Below are 26,226 nucleotides of genomic sequence, written 5' to 3' on the forward strand. Positions count from 1 at the left end.
GAGTCCTCTGTGACGGAGCTGCTCGGAATGAATCGTGACAGGGACCCCTGCAGACCTCTCCAGACTCTCCTGGCAAATCCACACTCTTTGAAGAGGTGGGCCACCGTTTCCTCTCCGTAGCAGCCGTCCCGAGGGCAGCGTGCGCTGGTAGTGAGGTTCCGGCGGTGCAGGAAGGATCTGACTGGGAGGGCTCCCCTCACCGCCAGCCAAGCCAGGTCTTGGTGCTTGTTGGTGAGTACTGGCGATGAGGCATTTTGCCAGACAAGCTGGGCTGTCTGTTCTGGGAACCACGCCACAGGATCCATGGAGTCATTCCCCTGCAGTGCCTGCAGGACGTTCCGTGCTGACCACTGCCCGATGGACTTGTGGTCAAAGGTGTTGGTCCGGAGGAACCTGTCCACAAACGACAGATGGTTCGGCAATGTCCAGCTGACTGGCACATTGCGTGGCATCTGCGCCAGGCCCATCCTTCGCAACACCGGGGCAGGTAGAACCTCAGCAGGTAGTGGCATTTGGTGCCCACGTGCCTTGGCTCTATGCTCCGCCTGATGCAGCCACACACGAAGGTGGCCATCAGAATGAGGGCGACGTTGGGCACGCTTTTACCCCCGTTGTCTGCCGACTTGTGCATTGTGGCTCGTCGCACCCGGTCCATCGCCGACCCCCAGACGAAACGGAAGACGGCCCGGGTGATCCCCTTGGCGTGGGAGGGAGGGACGGGCCACACTTGCGCCAAGTACAGCAGCCCCGAGAGCACCTCACACCTGATGACCAGGTTTTTCCCCGTGATGGAGAGGGAGCGCTGCTTCCACAGCTCCAGCTTCTTCCCCACCCTGACTATCCGCTCCAGCCAATTTTTGTTACATGCCTCAGCCTTCCCGAACCAGATCCCCAGCACCTTCAGGAAGTCAGGCTTGATGGTGAAGGGGATGGAAGATCGGTCGGGCCAGTTGCCAAAGAGCATGGCCTCGCTCTTCCTGCGGTTTACCCTGGCCCCCGTGGCCAACTCAAACTGGTCGCAGACACTGATCAGTCTGCGGACCGACCCTGGATCCGAGCAGAAGACGGCGACATCGTCCATGTACAGGGAGCCCTTGACCTGAGTGCCCCCACTGCCTGGCAATGTCACTCCTCTTATGCTCGCATCCTTCCTGATGGATTCGGCAAAGGGTTCAATGCAACAGACGAACAAGACAGGGGAAAGAGGGCAACCCTGCCTGACTCCAGACCTGACAGGGAAGCTGTCTGATTCCCACCCATTAATTTGGACTGCACTACAGATATCGGAGTAGAGCAGTTGTATCCACTTCCTGATTCCCTCCCCAAAGCCCATTTTGGAGAGCACGTCCCTCATGTACGTGTGCGATATCCTGTCGAAGGCCTTCTCCTGGTCCAAGCTGACCAGGCAGGCATCCACCCGTCTGTCCTGCACGTAGGCAATGGTATCTCTCAGCAGCACCAGGCTGTTTGAGATTTTCCTGCCAGGTACAGCACAGGTTTGGTCCGGGTGGATCACCTGTCCCAGAGCAGACTTGACCCGGTTGGCGATGGCCTTAGACAGGATCTTGTAGTCTACATTCAACAATGTGATGGGTCTTCAATTCCTTAAGTCATTCATCTCCCCCTTCTGCTTGTAGATCAGGGTGATGCTGCCCTTCCTCATTGAGTCTGACATGCTGCCGGCTAGAAGTATATCGTTGTACACTTCCAGCAGGTCCGGGCCCACCCAGTCCCACAGAGCCGAGTACAACTCTGCCGGTAAGCCATCGCCTCCGGGAGTTTTACTCGAGTCAAAGGAACGGATGGAGCCAGTCAGCTCCTCCAGGGTCAGTGGTTGGTCCAGACTCCCGCTTACTGTCGTCCAAGACCTCCGTGATGGAGGACAGGAAGTTCTGGGAGGCGGTGCTGTCTGTGGTCTTTACATCGTACAGATCCTTATAAAAGGATCTGCAGATCTTGAGCATGTCTGTCTGCGAGGATGTTACCGAGCCGTCCTCCTCCCTAAGGCTTTTGATCACAGAGCTCCCCCTGTGAACCTTATGGAAGAAGTAACGTGAGCACGTCTCATCCTGCTCAACATGGCGGACCCTGGACCGGAAGATGATCTTGGAGGATTCAGAGGTAAAGAGCCGAGCTTGCCGGCCCTTCAAATCTCTCAGTTCCTCCCTCACATCCACCCCTCTCCTCTGCAGAAGGAGTAGCTGCTGCAAATCTGTCTGGAGTTGACACAGTTCCCTCTTACCCTGTCTTGCTCTCTGAACACCTTTGGAGACGAAGAACTTCTTGATGTTCTCCTTTGTTGCCTCCCACCAGAGTGTCGGGGAGTCAAAGAGGGGCCTCACAGTTCTCCAACATGCGTAGTCCCTCTTTAGCTCCTCAACGTTCTCCGGGGTCAACAGCTCCACGTTTAGCTTCCACGTTCCTCTGCCCGCCTTCTGGTCCTCCTGTAGGTGACAGGTGGCCTGAAGGAGGCAGTGGTCAGAGAAGAACACTGGCGCGAGGTCGGTGTGTCTGACCGTGACGGCCCTCGATGTGAAGAGGAAGTCTATCCGGGACTGGGCTGAACCGTTCGGTCCTGACCAGGTGAACCGCGGCTGGACTCCGCCTGCAGGGTCGCTGAAGGCGTCGCGCAATTTTGCATCTTTGACCGTCTCCACCAGGAGTTTGGAGGTGCCGTCCAGTCTGTGGTTGGCACTGCCGGATCGTCCAGCCGCATCGATGATGCAGTTGAAGTCACCGGCCAGAACGAGCGGTCTAGACGTGGCCAGCAGCGGTGGGAGCTGCTGGAGGACGGCCAACCGCTCGCTCCGCCTGGGTGAGGCATACACATTAATCAGCCGGAGTGGAGAACCACGGTACATTACATCCACCACCAAGAGACGCCCCCCCACCACCTCCCTTACCTCAGTGATGGTGAAGCCCCCTCCCCGCAGCAAGATCCCCAGACCGGACGCACGACAATCATTTCCCCCCGACCATACCGACAGTCCGTGGGGCCACCATCGCGACCACCTCCGATAGCAGCGAAGGTGTGGCAGCCCGCACTCCTGTAAAAAAGTCACATCCGCCTTTACCTTGGCCAGGTACTGCAAGGCGGTTACACATCGCGCAGTGCTCTTCACACTGCGCACGTTTAAGGATGCCAGTTTCAGCTCCATTGTCCTTTAGTGTCCCAGGCGATCCTCCGGCATGCCAATCATCTGGCTGAGTTCCTGCACATTTTTGTCGCACAGGTAGTGGTACAGGTTGGTGGCTTCCTCAGCACAGGGTGTATTTTCTGGCGAGGCCACTGCGCTGCTCCCAGTTTCCTGGGGCTGGGGCCCATTGGCCACTGCACTGCTCCCGGTCTCCCGGAGCTGGGGCCCATTGGCCACTGCACTGCTCCCGGTCTCCCGGAGCTGGGGTCCATTGGCCGTTGTGCCGCTCCCGGTCTCCCGGAGCAGGGGCCCATTGGCCGTTGTGCCGCTCACGGTCTCCCGGAGCAGGGGCCCATTGGCCGTTGTGCCGCTCACGGTCTCCCGGAGCAGGGGCCCATTGGCCGTTGTGCCGCTCACGGTCTCCTGGGGCTGGGGCCCATTGGCACTGTTCCCCGTCTCCTGGGGCTGGGGGGCAACAGACACGTTCTTTCTCTTACCTTCCTCCTCCGCCGTTTTCTTCCTCTGCCTCTGCTTCCGTTGTCGGCTCCTCCCGGTCGCCTCATCCTCCGACGCGGAGAGGTTGCTGGCCTCGTCCTGGGAGAGGACTCTTTTTTGGGACTTGCTTGCCCCCACCGCCTTTTTCTCCGTGCGCACAGCCTTCAACGTTTTCCTCGATTTTACCAACTGCCATTCCTCCTCTTCCTGTTCCCCCTCTTCCATCGACTCACCCTCGTGGGCAGCGGCCTGGGGGGCTCTGTCCTGCGGTTGGGGGCTCCTGGTGGTCGCGTTGTCATCGCCCCTGCTCTCCTTTCCTTTTTGGGCTTTTGCCGTGGTAGGGGGCGTCTCGTCCTCCCTGGGTGTGCTGGCAGCGGCCCCTCTTATCGCCTGTGCGTACGTGCTTGCTCTTTTAGGGCAGGCCCTGTAAAGGTGGCCTGCCTCCCCACACAGGTTGCAGCTCTTGCTCTCTTTACATTCCCTTGTCTCGTGGCCTTCTAGTTTGCAGTTTCTGCAGACGACTGTCCTGCATTCTGCCACCACGTGCCCAGGTTTGTTGCATTTCCTGCACACCCTGGGCTGCCCCGCGTACGTCATGTAACCCCGGTTCCCTCCGATAGCGAACACCGAGGGAGGGTGGATGATGAATCCCTTCCCGTCCACCCTCAGCTTCACCTTCACTTGCCTCTTGCTTGTCCAGATCCCGAACAAGTCCTTTATGTCCACGCAGTTCCCGGCCCCTTCGACGTAGCGCGCAAGGAAGGTGAGGACATCCACGACGGGCACATGTGGGTTAAACATGTGCACCGTGATCATTCGTTCCCTCTGGGTGGGGAGGGTGAAGAGCGGCTGCACCTTCAGGAGCGACAGCGGTGCTTCATCCCCCTTCTCCCGGAAGTCCTGCAGCAACTTCTGCCATCCCGCCGGGTTTTGGAAGGTAACGTCGAAATATCCGTTACCTGGGAAGTCCTGGAGGCAGAAGATGTCCCCGGCCTTGAATCCACAGGCCTCCAGCAGCACCTTCTTGATGAAGAGATCCCTTGAGAAAGGGTTCCCCTCCCTGAGGTCCTTCACCGATACTCGCAGGGTATTCCGGATACCCTGCCCTCCAGCTCCACTTGCTGCTGCCATCCCACCTGGATAAGGGTGTTAGGTTGGTTACCCAACCAGCATGGATCCATCCCTAAACCAGACACGTGCTCCTGACCTCCGCTACTCGTCGATGATCCAATGCAAATACTGCTCTTATACTGTTCTTATAAGAACATTAGATTGTGCCAGAACAGATACTACACTTGATCTTAGCCAAAAGGCCGAGGGAAAACCTCCTGAGTGATCAAGGTATCACCCCTGCCAGGTAAGTATCGCTTATCTGTCACGCTCATTCAAAGATGATCCATGGGGCATTATTACTGATGCTGTGTTTTGCCGTCTTTATTCTCCGCTACACCTCCCAGGGCTGAGCTTATTTGAGATTCAGCATTAATAACTTATATGTCAATTGTGATTAGGGTGATTTGAAAATGTTACTCTGGTTCTGGCCAGATTGACTCTACACTCTGGACTGAAGATTGAAGTATCGTCTAACTTGTAATATGTTTTATGCAAAGTTGCAATTAACTTTCATTCGTTGCACAAATGAGGAACTTAGCTCAAATTGCAAGTGTAGACAATCTCCACACTGAATAACAATTGAAAACTAAACCACTCACATGTGATCCGAACAGAGAGTGACTGATTCTTAGCTGAAGAATCTTACTTTGTGAGTGAGAGGGAAAATGTCTAAAACCTGCCAGTTGTACAGTAAAAAAAGGTTTAAATCTTATTCCAAGACTCCCGCACAAGCAAAGTATAAGAAAATCTGAAGAAGGGTCTGAAGAAGGGTCTCGACCCGAAACATCACCCATTCCTTCTCTCCCGAGATGCTGCCTGACCTGCTGAGTTACTCCAGCATTTTGTGAAGAAAATCTAGCATTCTCCAGAATGATTCACATTGCTGGCATATATTTTAAAAAGGCCAAGGAATGTGTTACTAATTATATGGAATAAATTGTGACAAAAAGTCTCCAAGTGATAAATGACATGTGTTTGTAGATATTATTTGATCTGTAAAGAAACAAAATTCAGTCGAGTCATATTTTAATATATCATTTTAATTAAACGTCAAATTATAGCAAAAAAGGTACTTTGCACCTGAGATCCTACAAATGTGATTCATAAAATTGCAACCAAACCAAAATATTAAAATCAAAAGTCATCGTGAATGAGTATTAAATATGACAAAAGAAAAGGATTTAGGATGAAAACTACAGTCAATCCACTTGTTTGAGGTTGTTTGGATTGTTGAAAAAGAACAAAATTGTGAAATTTGGCTCTTCAGCAACCCTCGATTGGCTACTAGGTGTGTCTCAATACTATCTGACATTTACATATTTGAAGTACAATTCACATCATCCACCGCTTTGGTAATGAGAGTAGAATGTGTGAAGTTTGTGTATACTGAAAGGAAGCAGAATGGGGAGACTGATTGAAACCCAAAGCATTACATTGGACTTCAATAATGCCGGTGATGGAAAGCCAGTATTTAGCAGGGAAAAGGAACCCAACCCATACAATCCTCATCCTATGCTATTAAAGACGCTCAGGTTGATAATATATTTTGGAAGTTTACAGGCTTGGCACATGTGATCATCTATCCAGCTGCTCCCCATGCCATGATGGGATGTGCAAGAGTAGTTCTTGATATGACTGAGGAGGAAAGGCCAGTTAAGTTAGGTAGGGTGCCAGTATTATAGGCAGGTCATTGTCTGGGTACCTCTATCTTAAAACTCAGGACTAAGTTTGGATAATTTGGTCAGATTAGCCCTTCACCAAGCCTCGAGTTCCTCTACAACTCTATTACAAAAGCAAGGAAGGATATTCTTGCTATTGAGGGCGTGCAGCGTAGGTTCACTAGGTTAATTCCCGGAATGGCGGGACTGTCGTATGTTGAAAGGCTGGAGCAATTAGGCTTGTATACACTGGAATTTAGAAGGATGAGGGGGGATCTTATTGAAACATATAAGATAATTAGGGGATTGGACACATTAGAGGCAGGAAACATGTTCCCAATGTTGGGGGAGTCCAGAACAAGGGGCCACAGTTTAAGAATAAGGGGTAGGCCATTTAGAACGGAGATGAGGAAGAACTTTTTCAGTCAGAGAGTGGTGAAGGTGTGGAATTCTCTGCCTCAGAAGGCAGTGGAGGCCAGTTCGTTGGATGCTTTCAAGAGAGAGCTGGATAGAGCTCTTAAGGATAGCGGAGTGAGGGGGTATGGGGAGAAGGCAGGAACGGGGTACTGATTGAGAGTGATCAGCCATGATCGCATTGAATGGCGGTGCTGGCTCGAAGGGCTGAATGGCCTACTCCTGCACCTATTGTCTATTGTCTATTGACATGACAGGTACTGTCTCTTGGGTTGTTGCCATGTTACACCTTTTGTTGCTTTACTAACAGTGCTTTCATGCAGGAGATGGTTGTGTGTTATTTCAGTAGGGTCCTTTTCCCCAAAACTACCGCTCCACATATAGTTAAAATATCAGTGATTAGGCAGGTTGTGAAACTTGAAACTTATTTGGCGAATATCCTCTATCGGTTGATTTTCAGGAACTCCATCAGGATGCAGTCTTCCTTTGCCCTTTTCCCTCTGGCTCCAACACTGAACAACTTAAGGAAAACATTGGAGCAGCACAGGTTCTTCCAAAGTTATCCTCATCAGTTGTTCACAAGATCAATAGTATCCTGGGAAACAAGCCATTCAGCAAAAAGGATTATTGATCCTAATAAGGAATTTCAATTATTCTGGACTGTTATCATTTCAAAAGCAATCTTCTTTGCCTGCTCAAGCTATAACTGAATTTAATATCAGTATGCTTCTGATGAAGAAATAAACTTCAGATTCTTGATGCAACAGAAAAGGAACAAAAAGGACCACAAATCAATGCTGGCAAGGCACAGCTGGTTCCGTGGACCGCCTGTTACCTTGACTAATTTTTACAAAGCAATTGTATTGCACATTCTGTCCTCCCGTCAATTCCTTGATCTTCACCATAAGATGCTTGTATATCTCGCTCTTCTCCCTCCATGTTTTTTGGGTGATTGAGTGGAGTGGGTCCAGAGGAGGTTTACAAGAATGATCCCAGGAATGAGTAAGTTAACCTGTGATGAGCATTTGTCGGCACTGGGCCTATACTCGCTGGAGTTTAGAAGAATGAGGGGGGACCTCATTGAAATGTACAGAATAGTGAAAGGCATGTATAGAGTGGATGTGGAGATGATGTTTCCATTAGTGGGAGCGTTTAGGACTAGAGTTCATAGCCTCAGTATTAAAGGGCGTTCTTTTAGGAAGGAGATGAGGGGGAATTTCTTTAGTCAGACGGTGATGAATCTGTGGAATTATTTGCCACAGAAGGCTGTGGAGGCAAAGTTAGTGGATATATTTAAGGCAGATAGATAAATTCTTGATTAGTACAGGTGTCAGAGATTATGGGGAGAAGGCAGGGGAATGGGTTTAGGAAGGAGAGATAGATCAGCCATGATTGAATGGCGGAGCAGACTTGATGGACCGAATGGCCTAATTCTACTCCTATCACTTGTGATCTTATGATTGTTAGTTTCAATTCAGATCATGACATTCACCATTTGTACCTCTACCCTTGAAAAATATCAGGTTGGGTTTCCATAGAACTCCATCATCTGATCTCAGGTGTGGGTCGACTATTTTCTCCTATTAATATATGGTCACCACCTCCTTTAGGTTCTCTGTGATGATATTGTGCCTCTTGATTCTGCCATTCTAAACGTTCGGGCATTATCCTGAGATATGTGCCAGGGTTTCATGGGACACTTAATACCTTCTTCACATGTATGTATTTGTGTGATGATCTTTCATAAGGTCAATAAATCTTAGGAATCGCATAATTTTGAGTAATTCCATCAGTAATTTGTGTCCCAATGGCACTGAAGGCTTTGGCCTGGTCGACAAAGACTATTGCTGGTTCTTTTATTTCTTTTGGATACTTTCATGATTTTGTGGAGGTTCAGAATGTTCTTGTAATGTACTATTTAGTGAGAGGATCAATTACTTTCAAGGACATTGAAGCAGGTCCTTTGGCTCATCATGTCTGTGCCCGTCGTTAATTATCCATCTGCATTAATCCCATTTACCTGCACATGGTCTGCAGCCTTCAATTGTGTGGCAATTCAAGTGCTCATCATGATACTTCTCAACAGGTCTGAGGGTATCTGCTTCCATCATACACTCACGCAGGGCGTTCCAGATTCCAAACATACCCCAGGTGACATTTTTTTCCTCAGATCATCTCCAAACCTTTTTACCTTAACTGAAATCAATGTTCTATAATTAGTGACACAGCTGACATGGGGAAGTTTCCTACTACAAACACTGTCCTATGCCCCTCACCATTTTAAGGAAAACAAACCCATCCTATCTGGTCTCTTATCAGAACTAGAATGACTAGTATCCCTCCTTCGGGATAGCAGATGTGTGGGATATATGAACGATGTGAATATCAGATCGGAGTGGTGACTGACATTGATTTTTGAAAGTTAGGGAACAGGTTGCTCAATGCTGTAAGTCAAGTGCTGCAATTGGTGGGATACGGCATTTGAAGAAATTGGTTCATGAAAGGTTATTAAACTTCTTACTATCTTACCACTTTAGCATTCTGGTCTCCTGTGCACAGAGGATCTCTCTCTGCATTTTGTCTGCCAAGATTCCAATGGTGCATTAAAAAACCTGGATGGTTCCCTTTTTGACTCTATTCAATCATAGGCTTTTTACAAGCAGTAAAACTCAGAACTAACACTGATTGCTATTTAAATTAGGCCGGTACTAATGAGTTAAAACAAGCAGAAATACAATCCATCAGGCAGCATCTGTGGAGGGAAATTGATGGGCAACATTTTGGGTCAGGATCTTTGGAAGGGTCCCGAATTGAAATGTCATTTATCCATTTCCTCTGCCTGACCCACTGAGTTACTCCAGCACTTTGCATTTTGCTTAAGATTCTAGCATCTGCAGTGCCTTGTGTCCCTCGAAATACAATCACATTGCTTGATGATGATTAGTAATGATCATCATTAAATAATGATCAGGCAAAAATTTGAGTTGAATGGATGCAGGGTAATCACAATACTCGTACCCATTTTCTTGCAGTATCCAATTTAGCCTCCTCTTGTCTTCCACTCGAAAACACAGAACGTTATAATGGTAAAAGGTCATATTTTTTTATTGCACATAAATACAAACCCATTCGCACAAGGGAGATAACACATCACCTTTGATTTATTGAAGTTTCTTTTCACTTTCGAAGGAAGCCAATTTATGTTTCACTTTATAAGTACTAGCAGATGTACTAAGAGTGAGTTTATTAAGGTAATTAGGTCAAGGATATATTTGAGAAATGGGTTGCACATTGAAAGTGGCATCTTACTGAAAGTGACATCTGACTGAAAGTTGAAAGACGTATACATTTGGAATGCACGCAAGTTGCTTTATGCAGGGCGTCAAGCTGCACTAAGCATTTGGAAAAACATTGTAATACAGAGTGATCATTTTATCAAGGCCACCCTCAGAGAGCTATTATAAAATGTAAATCTTATTTAAATTTTAACAAAAACAAATGCCCATTTTAAAATCCCTCGCATCCCACTTTTCATAACACCTTCAAAACACCAAAAACCTGGCCTGTGGGTTGCGAGTTTGAAATCCATGAACTGTAAATCTGTTGATGGCCATAGGCAGGAGAGAGCTGTACCATAAGTAGCACAGTTATAGCTTGATTTGTGCAGCCTCGCATAATTGAGAAAGAGTCAGGATATCCAGTGTAAATCTCCAGCAAACGCAGAAGAGGTTTGCCATTCACTGGATGTTTTCAAGAGAGAGTTAGATTTCACTCTTGGGGCCAAAGGAATCAAAGGATATGGGGAAAAAGCCGGAACGGGGTATTGATTTTAGATGATCAGCCATGATCATACTGAATGGCTCAAAGAGTCGAATGGCCTACTCCTGCACCTATTTTTCGATGTTTCTATGTTTTTATGTTCAATGTCATGATGTTTCAGATTGATAACCTTTCATTAGAACTGTTCTGATGACAGGTCATAGTCCCGAAGCATTAACTCTTTCTTGATGCTGACATGATGGGTATTTTCAGTAGCTTTTGTTTATATCTAATGTCAAAGGTTGATATCATCTTGTGTAAACTCTCAGCTTTCAAGTAACCATAAAGATGATAGATGTAAATATTACGTGAACTAATGAAAGAAGCTTGCTTTATGGCTTCATAAATATATGTACTTAAAAAATTTGATTTCACCTTTTATTGGCACGTTAAACTGAGTTGGCATTTAGTGCTAATGCAAATTTAGGCCCCCAGTGTACAGGGCCCTGGAGCTGGAGTATTGTGTGCAATTTTGGTCTCCTACTTTGAGGAAGGACATTCTTGCTACTGAGGGAGTGCAATGTAGGTTCACCAGGCTAATTCCCGGGAGGACGGGACTGACATATGATGAAAGAATGGGTCAACTGGGCTTGTATTCACTGGAATTTAGAAGGTTGAGAGGGGATCTTGCAGAAACATATAAAATTCTTAAAGGTTTGGACAGGCTCGATGCAGGAAACATGTTCCCGATGTTGGGGGAGTCCAGAACCAGGGGTCACAGTTTAAGAATAAGGGGTTGGCCATTTAGGACTGAGATGAGGAAATACGCCTTCACCCAGAGATTTGTGAATCTGTGGAATTCTCTGCCACAGAAGGCAGTGGAGGCCAATTCACTGGATGTTTTCAAGAGCGTGTAAGATTTAGCTCTTAGGGCTTAAGGAATCAAGGGATATGGGGAAAAAGCAGTAACGGGGGGGGGGGGGGTACTGATTTTAGATGATCAGCCATGATTATATTGAATGGCGGTACTGACTCGAAGGGCCGAATAGCCTACTCCCACACCTAATTTTCAATGTTCTATGTTTGTATGGTGAGGAAGCTGAGAATCAACATGGCTTTCATCCCCTTTCTTTAAGCCCAATGCTTTATATCTGAGTTGTGCATCTCGGTAGGAGTGAGCTACTGGGCATGCAGCCGTTTCTGCAAGCCAGCTGTTCCCATGGAGGCTCCCATGTGGTCTCCATGTCGGAGCTCCCACGTGGTCTCCACATTGGAATTACCATGTTGTCTCTATGTTGGAGTTCCCACGTGGTCTCTGCTGCACAGCTCCCATGTAGTCTCCGCATTGAATAGTGAATTTGTGCGTATGTTGTAGCACCAACATTTCCGACTTCCTTAACATCTAACTTACGCAAGAATCCGCGGGATGTAAATCTTATGTAGGTCGGGGACATTGGTATCCTTTACCTTCTCTGAATACTGTGCATGGCCATGACAACATTTCTAGTTAGATTGCTGCCAGCAATATTACCCCTACGGCACACAAGGTTGAATAGAAACACCCCCTGATGATTTAGGTATGCTGTGATCAATGGAAAGTGTTAAGGTGGACTGCAGTTATTTCTGCAGTTATTTCAGATGTCTAGATGTCAGCAGGTTGTGGATAGAAAAGCAGCAGACTGGTGTGATGGGCTGCTAGTTCTATGGAGACTGTCCCAGGGCAATCATGGATTGCACTTTTAACCTCCAAATTATGTCAGGAAGGCCAACAATGAGTGCTGCACAAATGGTGGCATCATTACATGCACATCTGATGCCGAAAAAAATGCGGGATGCTATAGCGCAGGATTTGCACTGAAATGCCTGGTTCATGGGTGGCACAGTTGGAAGAGCTGCTGCCTCACAACGCCAGAGACCAAGGTTCAATTCAGAACTCGGGCTGTTTGTGTGAAGGTTGCATGTTCTCCCCATGGCTGCATAGGTTTCCTCCAGATGCTTCAGTTTCCTCCCACATCTCAAAGATGTGCAGGTCTGTATGCTAATTAGCCGATGTAAACATGCTCCTGTGTTGTAGGGAGTGAATGCGAGAGTGGGATAACAGAACTAATGTGAACAGTAGTTGTGAACTAATGTGGTCAGTGTGGACTCTGTTGGCTGAAGGGCCTGTTTCCAAGCTCTAAACTAAACATAACAAATCTTTATGTTGAGTACAATTTCATCCATAAATTCTTGCCAGATTTTTGGATGATTGGTGCTTAAAAAAATTGTGCCACTCATTAATTTCTAGGCTATAATATTATTAGTAACATGGTCTCATCTACAAAGCTAGCTTCTTGCTTGATACAATTTTTGGTAATGTAAGTATGAAAACAATCTGGGAAAACATCCAGTGTACCATGGTAACACATTATGAAAAATAGATTTATCCACAAAAATAGATTTTGAACAGGGAAATAAAGGTATAATTCTCTTTAAGGGGAAAATGTTGCACCAATCATAGTTTAGTTTAGATTATTGTCACATGTACTTTTTGTAGAGTGAAAAGCTTTTTTGTTGCATTCTACCCGATCAGCGGAAAGACTAGAAATGATTACAATCAAGCCACAGGATAGAGGGAATAATGTTTAGTGCAATGGAAAGTCCAGTAAAGTCCGGTTAAAGATAGTCCCAGGTTCTTCACTGCGGTAAATGATAGATAATAGAAATGTTGTCAATAGTGAAGCAGACCCAGCAGATTAACTGGAAGTGCTAACAGAGTATTTTGCATAGATGATAATTTTATGCAAACAAATCAGTTTCTGTTGCTAAATTTAGCAATTGGCCCACTGTTAATTTGTGATGACAGAAGAAACTGCAGATGCTGGAACTCTGAGCAAAAACTGATTCAGTCTGAAGATGTGGCCCGACCGAAACGTCATCTGTCCATGAGTTCCTCCAACAGTTTGTTTCTTGCTATTATTTTTTAAAATTATAGTTTATCTCACAAAGTTTAGTACAAAAACAGAACAAGCTGCAAAATGTCAGCAGATCAGGCAATCTCAGAGGAAGGAGAATCCACCTGCATTTCAGGTTTGCAACCCTTCATCAGGAGTAGGAAAGGGAGAAATGCAACATCATATTAGGTCAGTTTACTTTCCTTATACTACTCACATAAGTCTAGACTGCTAGGCAAGGCAAGGCCTACCACTCACCAGTCACAATTCATTACACAGTCAAAGAAATTGCCGTCGTTAAGGCGCTTTGACTCCCATTGTTATCTCAATTCCTCCTCCATCTTTTCTCCTCGTGAAAATTAACTGGCATTTCACATTTAGACAATAGACAATAGATAATAGATGCAGTAGTAGGCCATTTGGCCCTTCGTGCCAACACCGCTATTCACTGTGATCATGGCTGATCATCCACAATTAGTACCCCGTTCCTGCCTTCTCCCCGTATCCCTTGACTCCGCTATCTTTAAGAGCTCTATCTAACTCTCTCTTGAAAGCATCCAGAGAATTGACCTCCACTGCTTTCTGAGGTAGAGAATTCCAGATTCACAACTCTCTGGGTGAAAAAGTTCTTCCTCATCTCCATTCTAAATGGCCTATCCCTTATTCTTAAACTGTGGCCCTTGGTTCTGGACTCTCCCAACATCGGGAACATGTTTCCTGCCTGTACCGTGTCCAGTCCCTTAATAATCGTATATGTTTCAATAAGATTCCCTCTCATCCTTCTAAATTCCAGTGTATACAAGCCCAGCCGCTCCATTCTTTCAACATATGACAGTCCCGCCATCCCAGGAGTTAACCTTGTGAACCTACACTCGCTCAATAGCAAGAATATCCTTCCTCAAATTTGGAGACAAAAACTGCACACGGTACTCCAGGTGTGGTCTCACTAGGGCCCTGTACAACTGTAGGAGGACCTCTTTGCTCCTATACTCAACTCCTCTTGTTATGAAGGCCAACATTCCATTGGCTTTCTTCACTGCCTGCTGTACCTGCATGCTTCCTTTCAGTGACTGATGAACAAGGACACCCAGATCTCATTGAACTTCCCCTTTTCCTAACTTGACACCATTCAGATAATAATCTGCCTTCTTGTTCTTGCCACCAAAGTGGATAATCTCCTCACATTTATCCACATTAAACTGCATCTGCCAGGCATCTGCCCACTCACCCGACATGTCCAAGTCACCCTGCATCCTCATAGCAACTTCCTCACAGTTCACACTGCTACCCAGCTTTGTGTCATCTGCAAATTTGCTAATGTTACTTTTAATCCCTTCATCCAAGTCATTAATGTATATTGTAAATAGCTGCAGTCCCAGCACCGAGCCTTGCGGTATCACTGCCTGCCATACTGAAAGGGACCCATTAATCCCTATTCTTTGTTTCCTGTCTGCGAACCAATTTTCTATCCTTGTCGGTACCCTACCCCCAATACCATGTGCTCTAATTTTTCCCACTAATCTTCTATGTGGGACCTTATCAAAGGCTTTCTGAAAGTCCAGATACACTACATCCACTGGCTCTCCCTTGTCCATTTTCGTAGTTATATCCTCAAAAAATTCCAAAAGATTAGTCAAGCATGATTTCCCCTTCATAAATCCATGCTGACTCGAATCGATCCTGTTACTGCTATCCAAATGTGCTGCTATTTCATCCTTTACAATTGACTCCAGCATCTTCCCAACCACCAATATCAGGTTAACTTGTCTATAATTCCCCGTTTTCTCTCTCCCTCCTTTCTTAAAAAGTGGGATAACATTAGCTGCCCTCTAATCCACAGGAACTGATCCTGAATTTGTAGAACATTGGAAAATGGTCACCAATGCGTCCACAATTGCTAGAGCCATTTCCTTAAGTACCCTGGGATGCAGACCATCAGGCCCTGGGGATTTATCAGCCTTCAGTCCCATCAGTCTACCCAACACCATTTCCTGCCTAATGTGAATTTCCTTCAGTTCCTCCATCACCCTAGGTCCTCTGGCCACGAGTACATCTGAGAGATTGTTTGGGTCTTCCCTAGTGAAGACAGAACCAAAGTACCTGTTCAATTCATCTGTCATTTCCTTGTTCCCCATAATAAATTCACCTGTTTCTGTCTTCAAGGGACCCACATTTGTCTTAACTATTTTTTTTCCTCTTCACATACCTAAAGAAGCCTTTACTATCCTCCTTTATATTCTTCCTTTCATACCTCATCTTTTCTCCACGTGTTGCCTTTTTAGTTATCTTCTGTTGCTCTTTAAAAGTTTCCCAATTCTCTGGCTTCCCGCTCGTCTTTGCTATGTTATACTTCCCTTTTATTTTTATACTGTCCTTGACTTCCCTTGCCAGCCGCAGTTGCCTCTTACTCCCCTTAGAATATTTCTTCCTCTTTGGAACGAACTGATCCAGCACCTTCTGTATTATTCCCAGAAATACCTGCCATTGTTGTTCCATTGTCATCCCTGCTCGGGTCTCTTTCCAGTCAACTTTGGACAACTTTCATGCCTCCATAGTCCCCTTTGCTCAACTGTAATACTGCCACTTCCGATTTTCCCTTCTCCCTCTCAAGTTGTAGATTAAAATATCATATTATGTTCACTACCTCCTAATGGCTCCTTTACCTTGAGTTCCCATATCAAATCCAGTTCATTACACAACACTAAATCCAGAATTGCCTTCACGCTGGTAGGCTCCAGTGCAAGCTGCTCTAAAAATCCATCTCGGAGGCACTCCACAAACTCCCTTTCTTGGGGTCCAGTACCAACCTGATTTTCCCAATCTACCTGCATGTTGAAATCTCCCATAACCACCGTAGCATTACATTTGCGACATGACAATTTTAACTCTTGATTCAACTTGCACCCTATATCCAGGCTACTGTTTGGGGGCCAGTAGATAACTCCCATTAGGGTCTTTTTACCCTTACAATTCCTCAGTTCCTCAGGATTCTATGTCACCCCTCGCAAGGGACTGAATGTCATTCCTTACCAACAGAGCGACCCCACCCCCTCTGCCCACCTGTCTGTCTTTTCGTTAGGACGTATATCCCTGAATATTCAGTTCCTAGCCCTGGTCCTCTTGCAGCCCTGCCTCTGTAATTCCCACGACATCATACTTGCCAATATCTAACTGAGCCTCAGCTCATCCACTTTATTTTTTATACTTCGTGCATTCAAATACACCACTTTAACTAGTATTCACCTCCCCTCTCACACCATTGGCCCTGACCTGACTCTCTTATCCCTTCTCGAACCATTCTTCCCATTAATTCGGGAGACTTTTGCAACTTTTCCTGTACTCACTTCCCCTTTAACTTCATCTTTATACTCCCAATTTGTCAACCCCTCCCTCCCACTAATTAGTTTAAACCCACATGTGTGGCACTAGCAAACCTGCCTGCCAGAACATTGGTCCCCCTCCAGTTAAGGTGTTACCCGTCCCTTTTGTACAGGTCACCCCTACCTCAAAAGAGATCCCAGTGGTCTATAAATCTAAATCCCTACTCCCTGCACCAGCCTCCCAGCCACACAGTCAGGTCCCCTATCTCCGTGTTCCTGCCCTCACCAGCACGAGGTACAGGAAGCAATCCAGAGATAACCACCCTAGAAGTCCTGCTTTTCACCCTTCTTCCTAACTCTCTAAACTCACATTGCAGAACCTCCTTCCTCTTCTTCCCGACATCATTTGTGCCCTTTCCCTTTCCCTATTCCGATGAAGAGTTATAGGCCCAAAATATTGACTCTTTCTCTTTCCACAGATGCTCTCTGACCTACTGATTTTTTTCCAGCAGCTGCAGATCATTACTTTTTTTAATTTTCAGACATAGTACAATGGATGTTGGTTTTGCTCTGAATCCATGGAATATTTGCAATGAATTGGACAACACAATTGTGGGGGTTTCATTCAATTAAAGTGGTGGATGCTTCTTTAATAAAATTGTTGAATAATCATGTCACTTTCAAAGATGCACCTGCAAAGAATAAAGCTTGACATAAAATACGAAGAGCAAATGCTATTTATTATGATGACTTTAATTACATTTCTTTGGCATGAGATTTTCTTTCGTCCTTTCGTCTGTCTCTCCAAACTTTGCAGGATTAACAAGAAGAATAAGAGGCAGGAGTTTAAAATAATGGTGAACTCGATCTGAATGCTCCTCTTTGCATTCTCTTTACAGTGTGGCTGTAAGAGTGCCTGTTTCCTTCTTTGCTGGACTTTGAGTTTGGGTAAGCTGAAGAAGGATCTCCTCCCGAAACGTCACCCATTCCTTCTCTCCAGCGATGCTGCCTGTCCCGCTGAGTTACTCCAGTATTTTGTGTCTATCTTCTGTGTAAACCCAGCATCTGCAGTTCCTTCCGATACATTGATTACAGGATTGGTAGAAGTAATCAGTATATTATGGCGAGTCGTAGGCGAAGTAGGTTGAGGTAGACGTTTATTGTAATATTAACAACCGTGACAATCAACGCACCAAACGACAGACAACCATAAATCTTACTGTCTCTCTCGGAGGACTAAACCAGACTGCCCAGTTCCTTTACCTGCGCACCACCTCACCTCTTCTACCAATCAGAGGGTTCGATGGTCTGGACCAATCCCTGTGTCCCTACATGACCCCCCCCCCCCCCCCAGAACCCTCTGTGCGGAGAGGAGAGGGGGGCCCTGCCGGGGGTGGGGACGGGGAAACCGGCACCGCAGGAGGAGGGGAAACTGCCGGAGCCGGAGGCGGCAGTGGCAAGGAGACCGGGGGAAGCGGGGTCCCGAACGGGGGCAGCGAGGGGGAAAACTGCTGTACGGGAGCCGCGGCCGGAGGACGACCCCGGCGAGGAGGTTGAGCCGCTGTGACGGGCTGGTCTGGGTCCCAGTAGGCAGGCTTGAGGCGGGACACCGAGACGACCTCTTGTCGTGTACCCACTTCTAACGTGAAGGTGACTGTGCCTCTCTTCACTACCCTGAACGGACCCTGGTAAACTGGCCGGAACGGGGGGCGGTGGGCATCGATGCGCCGGAAAACGAACTCGCAGTCGCCCAAAGCCGGTGGGACGTGTGAAGGGGGATCCCCGTGACGAGAAGCAGGGACCGGGGCCAGGGACCCCACCCGCGCTCGGAGTGAAGCTAAGAGTGCTGGAATGGAGGGATGGGGGGTGGAACATTGGGGGAGAACGTCGCCTGGTACCCGCAGGGGCGAGCTATAGACCAGGTCTGCCGAGGAAGCTCCGAGATCGTGCTTCGGAGCCGTGCGGATACCCAGGAGAACCCATGGGAGCTGGTCGGCCCAGTAAATCTACTGCGGATAGTCCGAATTGGCATTTGGATGGGTGTAGGATCAGACCGTGGTCCTGCAACCTTTAGAATATGGAGCGTAAGTGGGACCAGTGTTCGTGAGCCGACCGACTTGCCACGAGAATATCGTCCAGATATATGAACACAAAAGGCATACCCCGACCCACATGATCCATGAGGCGTTGGAACGCTTGGGCGGCGTTTTTGAGGCCGAAAGGCATCCGCAGCCACTCAAAAAGCCCGAACGGGTTGATCATGGCGGTCTTAAGGATGTCTGCGGGGCGAACCGGGATCTGGTGATACCCTCGGACTAAGTCCAGTTTTGAGAAAACCGTGGCACCCTCTAGGCTGGCAGAAAAATCCTGAATATGCGGGATTGGGTATCGGTCAGCCGTGGTGATGGCGTTCAGACGTCGGTAATCGCCACATGGTCTCCACCCCCCAGATGCTTTTGGGACCATGTGTAACGGTGAGGCCCACGGGCTGTCTGACGGGCGTATGATCCCCAGCCGTTCCAAAGTGAGGAACTCTTCGCGAGCGACTGCCAGCTTATCAGGGGGTAGGCGTCGGGCTCGGGCGAAAACAGACGGTCCCTCCGTAGGGATGAAGTGCACGACTCCGTGCTTGGCGGCAGGTGTGTCGAAACGCTGGACTAGGAGCTCTGGGAATTCAGCGAGTATCGCAGCAAACGGGTCGGAGGTCGTGGTGACGGCCTGGACTGTCGGGCTGGATGACACGGAAACCGAAGGAGCGGGGGGGTCAACGCTACTGGACGACGGCTGCAGGCTCTTCCCGCGGACGTCAGGGATCAATGAAAAAGCCCAAAGGAAATCCGCTCCCAGGATTGCCTGGCCTACATCCGCGATGATGAAAGTCCAGTTGTAGGTCCTGGAACCAAAGGACAGGGACATGTCCCGTGTTCCGTAGGTACGGACAGGGCTGCCGTTGACCGCAATGAGTGGGGGGCCGGTCTTACCTGATCGCGCTTCCTGGCAGGATGGAGGCACAATGCTGACGATCGCCCCGGTGTCCACGAGGAAAACGGTACCCGTATGTTGCTCCGCAAGGTAGAGGCGATGGTTCTGGCCGATCGAGATTGCCTCTACATTTGATCGGCCGAGTCATTTCCCGAGAATGTGCAGGGGCTTCTACAGTTGCGTGCCGCTGCTCCCCACCGTCTATGAAAGAAACACCAGCCGCGCTGGTGTGTTTCTATGTCGCGGGCCTGTTTCAAAATGGCCGCCGTCGACGTAGCAGCTTGGCGGGTTTTTTGAAAAGTGGCGGGCGGATGGGCGCCATCTTGGCCGCGCGGTCGGTCACTCACCTGTGTCGAAATCCGATTTACTGAGCCATGGCTCCTCTCCTTTGCCGCGACCAGTGCGTCCGCCTTTTCTGTGAAATCCATCGGGTCCCCGAAAGTAACGTCTGCTAGGACTATGCGGACGTCCTCTGGCATCTTCTCGCGGAATGCCTCCTCGAACATGAGACATTTGGTGTGTTCTCCCGCTAGAGTCATCATCTCCGTCATGAGGACCGACGGCGGTCGGTCCCCGAGCTCAGGTAAGTGCAGGAGTGTGCTGGCCCGCTGTTGTTGGCTGCGCCCGAAGGTTTTCAGCAGCAGCGCCTTGAGGCCTGCATACTTGTCGGTTTCTGGCGGGTCGGTGACGTACTGTGCGACCCGTGCGGACGTCTCCGATGGCAGGACGCTCAGTAGATGGTAGAACCTGGTCGCGTCCTCCTGTATTCTCCGGAGGTGGAACTGTGCCTCCGCTTGGGCGAACCACAGGCGTGGTTGGTGGGCCCAGAACGGGGGCAGATGAACGCCGACTGCGTTTGGCGTCGATGCCTCCCGAAGGGACATCTTGGTGATCTGTGATCACGTCGGGGTCACCACTATGGCGAGTCGTAGGCGAAGTACATTGAGGTAGACGTTTATTGTAATATTAACAACCGTGACAATCAACGCACCAAACGACAGACAACCATAAATCTTACTGTCTCTCTCGGAGGACTAAACCAGACTGCCCAGTTCCTTTACCTGCGCACCACCTCACCTCTTCTACCAATCAGAGGGTTCGATGGTCTGGACCAATCCCTGTGTCCCTACAATATCATATTTATAGTGTGTGTCCCGTCTCCAAACTGAGGCCACTTTGTTGAATTGTATGGCACCACTGCCGTGCTAAATGGGAGAGAGTCAAAGCACTTTTCTCAGCTCAGAGCTCAGCATCCAGCTGTGCTTTGAACCGTCAGCAGCAGAAATGATTTCCACTGCAAAGGGTAATCTTACATCTCAAGAATATTTTCCACTCTGTCATTACTATCAGGTCAAGATGAGAGTGCGGCAGGATCACCATCTAGAAATCGACTGCAACTGGTTGGCATCAACATTTGTAAACTTACAGGCGATAACAGTCAGGTGCACGGGATACTTGACTTTATTTACGAATCCCTAAATGGTTGTGGCTCTAATCTCTCTTCAGGAAATAGCAGCTACGCTGGCACAGAGTAAGACCTCCCTGGTCTGTAGGATTTAGTTATCCGCTCAACAAACTCGTTGAAGCATGGGAGAAGTGAAGCTACTTTTCAATTGAACATAACTAAAGAAAGTTGCATTGAAACGTTAGCATGTATGCGTCATTGTGAAGCATATGGGAAGTATAAAAACCCTTTGATGGTTTCCAACAATTCACCAGGCTGAAGCAAATGCAACTAAATGAAACGACACCGGACAGTGACATCCAGTCTTCTAAATTTGGAAATCTTGTGCTCCGGGCAGGGTTGATAAATAAGCTGACATTAACTGGAGGAGCGGTGCTTTAATTTTGAATGATTAGTGTCATAAAATGAGACAACACAAATCACAGGATGCTATTCCCCACAAGCCAATTTATTATGATATTTTTTCCTGCAACTGTTGAGATGACATGTCAGGCAAGGTGTTTGTCACAAAAGGAATGAGCATTAACCTTGGATCTGTCCTGCCTGTTTTCAAGGTTGCAGGCACAGTATCAGCACTAAAAGGGGCCTAGGAATACTGGTTGAAAACCTTGAAATTAAACATTTGAAACACAGCAGGTGCTGGAAATGTGAATCCAAAAAAAAGCATATGCTGCATCTGGAGGGATAGAGAAAACAAGTAGGCTAATTTTAAGGTAATTACCATCTATATATGAAATGTTAGGGCAAAAAAAGTTATCCCCAGACAGCAAAGTGTTTACATGGCTCACTCCAACAGTCTGAAATACATTCAGGATGAGTAAGAAGGCTGAAATCTCATTTCACCAATGGTCATTTCATAAATTTCTAGTGGGGAATAGAAGAAGTTAGTCATTGTCACAGAGCTAAAAGTACAGAACAGGCCCTTTGGCCCAACTTGGCCACGGTGATCATATTGGCATTCTGGGCTAGTTCCATTTGGTCCATTGCCCTCTAAAACCTGCCTATCCATCTATCAATTCAAAACATTTTTTGTTGTTGTTATTATTGTATCTGTTTCTTCAACTTCCTCTGGCAGCTCATTATCGCTCCTTCTTAAATTCCTTACCTTAAACCTCTGCCCTCCCGATTTAGAATCCTTTGCCTTGAAGAAGAGACTCACCCCACAGCCTCCTACACTCCAAAGAAAAAAGTCCCACCCTTTCCAACCTCTCCCTTTTACTCAACCCTACAAGTTCCTGGTGAATCCCTGATCAAAAAGAGCACACCTCGTCTCTTACTATCATGCCTATAGCATCTATGCCCAGGAAAATTCAGCTGCTAGTCCTGATTTATCAGCCACTTTTCTGTTAGCGCTATAATATCCCTGTTTTCTGATCCAATCCACACCCTGAGATCAGCCACCTTACCTACCAAGTCTCTTGCACAGAAGTAAATACAGTTTAAACCACTGATCTTTCCTCTCTCTTTGCTGTGTACCTGCCTGACCTCCCTGCTAATCTTGCTCTCTTGGACTACAGTATTTGCCCCCAACTTCTCCTTTCTGCTCTGGGAGCCCCCTCAGCTATCCACAACATTTGGCCTTCAGGGGAGGTGTGGATGCTGTGCAGGTGAACCCCTCTATTGCAGGAAGATTTTTGTTTTAAATCGCCTTTTATGCCGCTTTTGCTGCTGAAGTGGACTGTGAAGCTCTCCGCAGTGTTGTGGCATGATTGCTATGCTCGAATATGAATTCTCTTATCTCTGAGCTGCATTTTTCTGTTCTGCATAACTGTGTTAGCTCTTGTCTTGCATTTGCAGCAACTCCACTTGCAATGCTCTCCAGCATGCATACGTTAACATTTTGATAATGTGGTATTGAGTTGTTTTGAAATCTTCAAGATTTGGCATTTGGCCAACTCAGTAGTGTGTAGTGCGAGCTGCAGGTCCAGAGTGTGAGCATGGAGTGAAACCAGAGCCGAGAGTCAGGAAGTGTGGCTGGCATTTTGATGCGGACGGTGACCTGAGTGTGTGGTTGAGGTTAGTGCCCATGCGTGGGTTTGAAGCTGGAGCCATGGTCTAGAATGGTCCCTCTTCCTGTGAACTCACTGGGCTCACTAAATAAGGTCTTCTGCTACTGCATGACATACAAAAAAAATGTTGCATGAAAGCAAGTTAGGGTATTATTTTGAATAACATCCAAATGTCTAGAAAATCTGTTGGCCCCGAGGGTAGTATCATAGATTCATACAGCACGGGAGCAGGCCCTTTGGTGACTATCTATGCTGACCAGTTCTGCTGCATTTGTGGCGCCAATCTTTGAGCTTGTTTCTGGAAGTGTAATGTGAAGTCATGGGCCCTGTGCTCACCATTTTCTTCTGTTTTCTGAGTTCTGAATAGAACTTCCATTGTTGGAAACAACAAGGTGCAAGAACTTAGTGTCTTCTAAGTGAGCAAAGATGGGTGGTTGGCTTTTGGAAGCTGCAGAGGTTTCTGAAATTTCAATTTTACGTGTGGGTTTTATGCATCAGGATGAGATAGTGAGATCATTTAAAATATGGTGAACTCTCCTTACAGCCTTGCTGGAACCATACCCCCGAAACAGCCACTGCCCAGCTGTACTCATCACAAAGTATTTAGATAAATCATAGCCTTACTTCTCGCTCTTCCTCGCTCTCACAAAATAATGATAGGACACGCATGTGAAGGTTAAAATGTATTATAGGAGGCAGTCTTCAAAGATGTAATGGAGGTAGTGAGAAGAGAGGTACATTTAACATGATGGAGATGAGATAGATTAAGGGTGCTACAGTGTTTAGGGGAATGAAGACAATTGAAACAAGGACGGACTTGTGAATGCAGGGCCATCAGATGGAGAGAGGTTTTCAGCTAGGAGGAATGGCTGCGTCTTCTGAGACTTGCCTTTCCTTAAGATCATTGCAGCATGTCCTGGAGACAATATCTCTTACACTAATGCGTTCATTTCCTGTATTTGTGGAAATCCTCAGAGGATCTAAGTGGAATAAACTTCCTCTACTTGTGAATGAGAAATCAAAGTCTAAACAAATGCCTGAGAAAGTGCAATCATATAGACAAAGAAGAGATTAACAGATTATGAATCATTGGACTTTTGAATATTTCAGTCTGAAGAAGGGTCTTGACCCGAAACGTCACCCATTCCTTCTCTCCCGAGATGCTGCCTGACCTGCTGAGTTACTCCAGCATTTTGTGAATAAATCGATTTGTAGCTCAGTCTGAAGAAAGGTCTCGACCCGAAACGTCACCCATTCCTTCTCTCCCGAGATGCTGCCTGACCTGCTGAGTTACTCCAGCATTTTGTGAATAAACTAATTTATGTATATGTATTTGACCTTTGCACCAGATAAAGGTTTTGAGATTGTCTTAGTGATTGTTTTAATACCCTCAAAATGTTTGATTATATGGTTCATGAATGTTTGATTGAACAGCCTGAAAATTAGCACTATCAGGTCTCGAACAAATCAAGGGCAAAGAAAATGATTTTTTATCACTGGCTGCTTCTTATCCAGTATGAACACTTGGTAATTTATCTAATTTTTCCACTTACTATTTTTAGCTCATTGTATCTGTTGCACAGTGACTTTTTCAGTTTTTGAAATTTCTCAGAGGATTGAATATCATTGTTCATTTGCATTCAAACTCTGAGATATGCACTAACTTGATTTTTTTTTCTCCCTGGCAATCTTTCCATTTGGAATCACAATTTCTATTCTTTCATGTTACATACTGTGGAGTTTTTACTGAGCTTTAGGCGGGTATGTAATTATGTTAGGGTGCACAGACATACTTAAATTACTATTTTAAAGTCAGGCATTTGTGTATATTTTTATGTTTTTATAAATTTCTAAATCACATAACAGCCACCATCTGCGTAAGCTTCCTGCTCTAAAATGACACCAGGTCAACTGGCCACTGTGAAACTCAACAGTAAAAATTCAAGAGCCTTTAATTGTCACATGTCCCGGCAACAGAACATTTAAATTTTTGCTTGCTTCAGCCGTGTAGACCATTAATGCAATAAAACATTGATAAATAGACAATGAGCATTAATGTGATAAATTAATAATCAGTTATACTAGATAACCAGACCATAGTAGTGCATAACCAAAGTATGTAATGCAACCAACACAAAGTCCATAGTAGATCACAGTTGCTGAGAAAGGGTTGTGGTTTGTGTTGAGCAATCTTTAAGAGCTTGATGGGTTCTGGGAAGAAGTTGTTCTTGAAGCTGGATGTCACAGCAATGGGATTATGATGGTAAAACAGATGTAATACTTTTAATGTTTTACTGGTAGATGTATGTTTTTTTATATTGCAAGAGCTTTATATTTTTATATTTATGTCTCGGTATTGAAATAGAAACAGCCCAGATAAATACAATGATATTTATGTAAGTGAACATGTCACAGTGATTGAAACAATTGAATTACAATTTTGTTAAGAAGAACATCATCGACTAATATTTTACTTGTTAAGTAAAGTTGTAATTTACACTTAAAGAGTGAATAAATTAAATAGCAGGACAGAAATGGATTTCAATTAATATGTTTAAATGTGACCATTTGTTCCCTTCATATTATTTAAATAAATGACCTGGTGAAAATAATTATTCTATATTTATGTAAAATATAAATTAAGCTGTTAAGTTTAAATGTAAATTACGGGCGGTGCAGAGATAGAGTTGCTGCCTTACAACGCTGGAGACCCGGGTTCGATCCTGACTACGGGTGCTGGCTGTATGGAGTTTGTACGTTCTCTCTACGACCTGTGTGGGTTTTCTCTGGTGCTCGAGTTTCTTCCCACATTCCAAAAATGTAAAGGTTTGTAGGTTAATTTGGTAAAAAATTGGAAATTGCCCCTAGGGTACATAGGGGTGCGGGGATCGCTGGTCGGTGCTGACTTGGTGGGCGCTGTTTTTGCGCTGTTAAACTAAAC

The 26,226-nt window shown here is 46.5% G+C and overlaps 1 protein-coding gene and 1 pseudogene across 3 annotated transcripts in view; one reads left to right on the plus strand and one right to left on the minus strand.

The window, feature by feature from the left end:
• The window catches only part of kcnip4a (potassium voltage-gated channel interacting protein 4a), a 742,411-nt gene that overhangs the window by 145,492 nt on the left and 570,693 nt on the right, over positions 1-26,226 (plus strand). The window lies entirely within an intron of this gene.
• LOC144601218 (U2 spliceosomal RNA) lies at positions 4,867-4,954 on the minus strand (annotated as a pseudogene).

This window comes from Rhinoraja longicauda, chromosome 1 (genome assembly GCF_053455715.1).
Source record: "Rhinoraja longicauda isolate Sanriku21f chromosome 1, sRhiLon1.1, whole genome shotgun sequence".
Taxonomy (NCBI): Eukaryota; Metazoa; Chordata; class Chondrichthyes; order Rajiformes; family Arhynchobatidae; genus Rhinoraja; species Rhinoraja longicauda.